Genomic DNA, 7,924 nt, shown 5'->3' on the forward strand with positions numbered 1-7,924 from the left:
AACACTTATTTCAACTCAGTGGGACCTACTTCCAAACAGGCAGGAAAGGATTGCTCTGTAAATTTAAGCCATCTAGAATGTCCACGAAGAAATACGAATTGCATAATGAATTGCTCAATCTATTAAAAAGAAAGAAAAAGAATGAACGACATACTTCATGTGGATATGCAATTAACATTTCAGCAGCTCAGGATCTTTAGATCCCTGGCTTTCTTTCAAGAGACCAAAATACCCCTAATAAGCTGCATTGTGCTTAGAAACTGACCTAAGGAGGGTTTGTATTTCTAGATAATCACAGCCCGAAGTAAAGAGAGATTTCAGATTATAAATATATATTTAAGAAAATCGTTTTTAAAAACTTCTGGCGACAGCAACGCACAACTAAATGCCCAAACGGGTAATGAACAGGTTGTAAGGAACATTAAAGCTGAAACATCAATTGATTCACTCTCAGTTAATCTATTACCGGTATATTCTCTGAGTGGAATTTGTTTTGTTTGAAAAAGGATTATATGAAATCATAACTAAAGCTTCATTAACTAGGAGTGATTCATTTTTTTAAAAAAAACCAAGATGTTTCACTACAGCTGATAAACCGTGAAGACTGCATTCTTCACCATTAGTTTTTTTGCTGTGTGGTGGGGGCAAAGATGACGAACATTAAAGGTAAACAAAACGGCACTCATTTGCTGTTGTGCTAGTGATTGATCCACTTATCTGATCTGCTGGAAATCTGAGTATCAGAGAAGAGAGAAAGAATCAAGGAAGGAGAAGGAAGGGGGCCTGTGATAGTCTGCTAGAGGGGTGATTCATAACTTGTTCTGGTGGTGCAATTGCCACTCTATGGGTAGCACTATAGGTGCCAATGCTTCAAGCCAAGTTAGGGTCCAGAAGCAGGGAGGTAGTGTGGTGTAGTGGTTAGAGGTCAGGCTATGACCTGAAAGATCAGGGTTCAAAGCCCCACTTGGCCATGAAACTCACTGGGTGACCTTGGGCCCATCACTGCTTCTCAGCCTAACCTACCTCACAGGGTTGTGGTGGAGATCAGATGAGGAGGGGGAAAACCTTGTATGCCATCTTGAGCTCCTTGGAGAAAAAAGGTGGGATATAAATTAAATAAAGAATCAGACTTCCGCAAACATATTATTAGCTGGGTGAAACAGCAGGTGCCTGCTACAGAGATGGTTTGTACGGGAGCTGTACACACATTCTAGGTCTGCTAGAATATTGTGGATGTGCTTGCCTGACCTACTCTTTCACATATCTGTGAAAACAGAAATATGTGCAAATTATTTGTGAAAACAGAAATATGTGCAAAATAATTACAAAATAGACCATTAGACAGGTCAGCCCACGGATTGTTCCATATGGTGTGGATTCCTAAAGCTCCTGCAGATTGCTCAAGCATTCCTTTACATGCCCTGTTGAAATGAATCTGATCTGGGCAAGAGCAAATACTCGTTATGTGCTTTTAAAGGATCACCCAAAATAAAATAAGAAGTATCCATGTTATTCGGAGATGAACTTCTTTGTAAATAGATCATTTCCAGAAACAGAAAATGCCAGTGAGATAATCTTGTTTGCCTCAAGATCAACTTTCTGCAAGGAAGGCTAGGGGGCTGTCAGATGAAAAGATTAAACAATGTCCTTCTACTATTTCAACCTAAGATAAAATTAGCTGCTATGTGACATTTGTAGTCTAAATTCTGAAGACTCGCTTCAACCACTTGGGAACTGGAGATGGTGGCTTCATCATCATCAAAAGATATGTAGATGTATTAATTAATTTAGAATGTTTATAACTTGTCCTTCACCTGACAGTCCTAAGGCGGAAAACCCAAGCCAAAACTAACATCTAATACTAAAATCTACAATGAAATCAAAAAGCAATAAAACTACTTATCAGTCACACACACAGCCCAACAAGACAATGACAAAAATCTACCGGCAGCATACAAATCAATATGGCTAAATTGATCAAAACACTCATCCACCCCACTCACACGGGAAACCAAAGACCACCACAGCCAACCACAAATGAACAATCACACCCTACGCCAACCCCAACCTCTCTCACCACCAAAGGAGCACAAGTGAACAACAGAGAACCTGCACAAACTATGCTGACACCAAACCCTACACATATTAAGTAAAATAGAAACATCGTCACCCCACCCCACCCATCTCCCCACCCCGCCCACCTCTTCCCCCCTTTTCTTCCTAATGTCTCAACAAACGAAACTGATTTGTAAAAACGTTACATGGAAAAAATACGAGACAGACATTGCACATACCCTTGTAAATCAAGAAAATCTTTAATAAAAAAAATACTTTTTAAAACCCCTACTTATCAGTAACTTGAAAACAAAGTGTTCTCACCCAGCGCACCTCCCCCTCTCCACCCAAAATTGGACAAAGCAGTACATCTTCACCTGCTAATGAGAACAGTGTTGAGGCAACACACACACACACACACACACACACACACACACAAACAATTCCCTTGAAAGGAATAAAAATCCTGAAAGAAAAATTGAGGTTATAAATGCCATCCATGCATAGCCTCCATTTGTTGAAGAATCAGGAAGCAAGGTCCAGTCACAGAATAAGAGACTCATAGAATTGGAAGGGATCCTGAATCTCAACTAAACATCCATGACAGATGGCCATCCAACCATTGCTTAAAAACCTCCAAGGAAGCAGAGTCCACCACTTTCTGAGGGAGTCTGTTCCACTATCAAACAGCTCCTGCTGTCAGAAAGTTATTCCTGGTGTTCAGTCGAAAGCACCTTTCTTGTCATCTAAATCCATTGAGTCCTGGAGATCTCGTCAAACTGTATCGTTTAGAGAACTGTTTTATAGTCTACGTGTGCAATGCAGTTTGGGAAAATTATAGTGTTGTTCACCTAGTGGCCTGTGCTTGTGCTTACTTAGCTAGTGACCTTGGCTTGTGTTGTTCTCCATGTTTGCGTGTAGAGGTCCCCAAGGTCACCCCCCCCCAAATAACTCACACCGCACACGGGAATTTTGTTTAAGGTTATTGGCATAATTTTGGCCACAGCTTTTTTTTATTAAATTACAAAATGTGAGTGGTTGCTTAGGCATTGGTTCGATTATCTGTCCCCTCCTGGGGACAGACTGACATTCGCCCGCTTAGCGGAAGTCCGTAAGGGAAAACACATTGGGGAGAGAATGGGGCCAGGGTGCCCTGGACCCTTGCCTCTCCCCTAATGTTCCCAGGGGCTCTTGTGTGGCCCTAGCCCCTGACCAGGGGAACGGACAAAAGCATGGAGAGCCCCTGGATTCCTTTAATGGAATTCCCCACGCAGTAGCAGCATTGGAGGGGCAGGCACAGCCAATCCTTACCCCTCCACCAACCAATTGAATAACCAATGCCTAACCGCCAACCTTACAAGTTGTGACTAATTGTACCCTTAGGACTCTCGTACCTAAGGGACCGCCTCTCCTGGTATGTCCCGTGTAGGACCTTAAGGTCCTCAAATAATAATCTTTTGGAGGCCCCAAGCAACAAAGATGATAGGTTGGCCTCAACTAGGGCCAGGGCTTTCTTAGTATTGGCCCCGACTTGGTGGAACAGTCTATCACAAGAGACCAGGGTCCTGCGGGATTTAGCATCTTTCCGCAGGGCCTGCAAGACGGAGCTGTTCCACCTGGCCTTTGGGTTGGTTTCTGTTTGATAGTTATGCTTCATTCTTTTATTGGTGGGCTATTTGAAAATGAGACTGCAGTTTTAATTTTTAATTTTGTATTTTAATCTGTGTTTTAAATTGATTGTTTTTATGTTTTTGCTGTGATTTTAATTAGTGTTAGCCGCCCTGAGCCCGGTTTTTGGCTGGGAAGGGCGAGGTATAAAAATTATTATTATTATTATTATTATTATTATTATTATTATTATTATTATTAACCAAATGGCAACAGCCAATCAGCCAAATGGAAAAATTCCTACCAGGCCCCTGCCCCCAAAGCAGACGACCCCATGACAGGCATAGCAAGGTCAATGCACAAGCCTAAATAACGGTGTGTGTGTGTGTGAGAGAGAGAGATCCGGTGCATGCAGCAAAGAGGGGCTGGCGCTGCGAGCACCAAGAATATATAACCCCTGAACTGTCTATCAAATTTTGCTACATACAAATCTCCCCAATGACCCAAGAGACCCTATCGCCTGTCCTGGCTAACTATCTGAGTCCCGCCCAGCAACAAAGGGGTGTCCTGTTAGGCCCCAACCGCAACACGTGCTCTCCATGAAGGTGAACATGCTTTATGCAAATACCATTCTTATCTGGGTTCCTTTCTCTTCTTCAGGCGACGCTGCATTTCCTGCAGGATGCCAAGGTGAATGGCACCTGAAGCAAGACGTGGAAAGGATTTCGAAATGGGGTGTTGTGTTGTGCTCTGCTTTATTATCATCCCCTAACCCTGCACATATGGCCACTTTCTATTCATTTAACTGATTCCAGGGCCTTGGAATTCAGTATGACCCCTAAGGGCTATTCTAATGCAATCAGCAGGAATACTATATCCAAAGCTACCCTCAAATCAAAGGCCTGGCCAAAGCTCAGGATAAATTACAGCTGTTATAAAGAAACCACCTTTTCACCTTGGCCCTCATATTCTTTCAGTTTACAGTCATAACTCAACAAGCCCAGCAGCATTTGTCATTAATAAACCTGCTTGGATAAACAAGACTGATAGATTAACAAGTCACAATGTAAAGAAACTTGAGAAAGTGAAAAGCTGCAGACAAAAAGTAAGAATTAATTTTGAGGGCGGGGGGCGTGTTGGAAATATTTTAGAGGGAAGACTTGACTATCTCTTTATCTATCATCTACACATGTACATGTACAGTATACCTGCTTCTCCCCATGCTTTAAAAAATACGCACCCTCAGTATTATGGAAGCTCTAATCCTGCAGCATCAGGCATGCAAAGACAATTTTGACTGGCTGGCAAAACCAGGTGAGGGTAGCTGATGGGTCTCAAACCCTCAGATGAGATCAATAGTGGGTCCAATAGTCAAGAAGGCAGCTTCTGTACATGCTGTAGAGCAGGCTTCCTCAACCTTGGCCCTCCAGATGTTTTGAGACTACAATTCCCATCAGCTGTGACCACTGGTCCTGCTTGCTAGGGATCATGGGAGTTGTAGGCCAGAAACATCTAGAGGGCCAAGTTTGAGGAAGCCTGCTGTAGTGAGGGGCAGATGGGGCTCACCAACCTGGGAAGGTAGCCCGTCTAGGAGGAGAAAAACTCTTATCATAAACCTTGTAGTATATCTTTGGGAGAATAAAAGGCTAAAGAATAAATTCAGAGTGGAGTCCCAAACACAGTTGGGTGGCATCTTGTATGCCTCCTTCTGGCAACTCCTACAGCCAACCTGGTGCCAGACGTATTTGCTTTCTTTTGGACCACATCAGTGAGGCTAAGAGCAGGAATCTTATCATCTGGGCAGCCCAGGCACCTCCACACACACTGCCCAGGTTTGCACCCCAGGGAGGCCACTTTGGTGCTCCTGATACAGCAGTTTGGTCTCACCCCCAGAGGCACACTCCATTGTCTCTTGAGACAGAAGGATGCCAACAACATGTTTTCCCCCATGCAGGCTTAGCAAAGTGTCCATGTGGAAGGATTTCAACAAAGACCCTGTTCAACCCTCTCTCCTCAACAACTGAACATAGGCATTTCGGATGACTGCGTGTCCTCCTTTAGGGATGTGACGCCATTTGAAGAGTCATATTGTCCACGCCTGGCTTAAAAGCTAAAGAACTGTAAGAATGGAGAGCTGGAGGAGCCTTGAAGTTGCTCATCAGCAGTTAGCACCTGGAAGGGGCACACTCAGTCCCCTCCTCTGACCACAGTCTTCCCCACTAAGGTGAGATGTATTGGATTCTATTTATTTCTAACTATGCATCTATACATATCAATCTGCATATTCAAAATGTATGCAAATGTGTACCCTTCTGTGGCAATGCATAAGTGGCAACCCCAACAGGCATATATTCAAGCAGCAAAAGCTGACAGCCAAAATGTATTTGACTCACTCACACCGCCGAGCAGTTTTAAATTTGGACAAATTTAAGTAAGCACACGTGCAAACATTGGTTACGATTTTATGCACATATGCCTTGGGATATTTGATGCCGTTCTTGTTGCCCTGTGAATCAGAAAGCAGCTGCTTCTGAAACATAGAGAAGTTTGGCAATTCCATCAATGTATGTGTTTGCAAAACAAAGCAAAATAATCCAAGCAATGTTCCCCTTCCTTTAAAAAGTAATTAGGTTGAGAAAGAATCAGTAGGCTCTGTCTTTGAAGTATATCTGTATTAAGAATCTGCATTTCAAAGGCAAATGGAAATGGCTCATCTGAGTTCATGCATATATATGTTTTCTACAGCACCTGAAGCATGCCAGCATTTGATACAGACAGTGTAATGAAACTGAGGTATGGGATGGAATGAAACTGTCTCTTTATCCTCAAATTTTTGCTCCTGAATAGGATTTAATTTGAGCCAGGACTCAGCCTGTTTCTTTGAATGTCCAGAATCAGTTCTCAAAAAATATGAAGAAACAACAAGGAATGCTTCAGGGCATTCTTCTCACAACGAAGTAGAGATAGAAGAGGAATTCAATCCAGCGAAATCTATCAAATTCACACTTTCCAAAACGAAATGCGAACAAAACACAGCTATCCTTTGAAATTCGCACTGATTGCAAGGCAGTTTTCCAAACAAACAACGCTTTAACAAATGCAAGCATCAGGGGAAAGTCTGCAGGAAAAAAATTAGTGACAATAACATGCAAAAAAGCATGTTATGTTGCAGATAAAGTGTTACAAAAATGTCAAAACATTAGTCAAAACTCCATATAAAAATGTGTTTATTAGGAGAAATTCACACAAAAATGCTGATGAATTCTCAGGAGGTTTTTTTTGTTTTTTTTTAAAGAAAATTGCAAAATATGGAGAACTGAATTTAAGATCAGAAAAACAAGAAACTGCAAGAATCCATAATGGCAGACTCTTTCATCGCTACTATCAAGTATCAGTTGGCTGCTGGTTCCATTGGAATCATAGAATTGTAGATTTGGAATGGACCTCCGAGGGTCCTGTCCAATCCCCTCCAAAGGAGGAATCTCAACTAGGTTGGCCATACAATCTCTGCTTCAAAAACCTCAAAGAAAGGGAGTCTGATTAGGGGGAAAGGCTCCCTGCTTGGCCAGGTAGCTTCCAGGTGGAGTTCATTTCTGGCACCTCTCGTTTTCATGAACCACCGGCCCAAACTGCTGCCAGGGAGTAATGTATCACATGGAGAGCCATAGCTCAATGGTAGAGCATCTGCTTTGCATGCAGGAAGGTCCCAGGTCCAATCCCCAGCATCTCCAGGCAGGGCTGAGAGAGACCTCCCCCCCCCAAATGTGAAGATCCAATGCTAGTCATTGTAGGCAATGCTGAGCTAGATTGACCAATGGTCTGACTCGGTATAAGACAGCTTCTTATTTTCCCGTGTAATGTCTAGCATTCTATTCCCACAGTAACCAGCCAGATGTCTATTACATCAATGGGGTGTGAGCAGCAGAGGCAGCAGCTTCTTCTTCTTCTTTGACGATCACTCGTAGCTGAGTAAGATTGTCTTCCATAAACATGGTTTCAAAAGTGAGTCTGTAAGTGATTGTGGAGGCAAATTCTGGATCCACACATCCTTCCACAGTGGTTGATCACGGTGAGGATTTGCCTAGTGTGCCTTCCTCTTAGCATGTTTTCAAATATAAAGCATTATTGAATGCTATCTTATGCGGGTGGTGCTGTGGGTTAAACCACAGAGCCTAGGGCTTGCTGATCAGGTCGGCGGTTTGAATCCCTGCGATGGGGTGACGTCCCGTTGCTCGGTCCCCAGCTCCTGCCAACCTAGCAG

Source organism: Lacerta agilis, chromosome 6 (assembly GCF_009819535.1).
Source record: "Lacerta agilis isolate rLacAgi1 chromosome 6, rLacAgi1.pri, whole genome shotgun sequence".
In the NCBI taxonomy this organism is placed as follows: Eukaryota; Metazoa; Chordata; class Lepidosauria; order Squamata; family Lacertidae; genus Lacerta; species Lacerta agilis.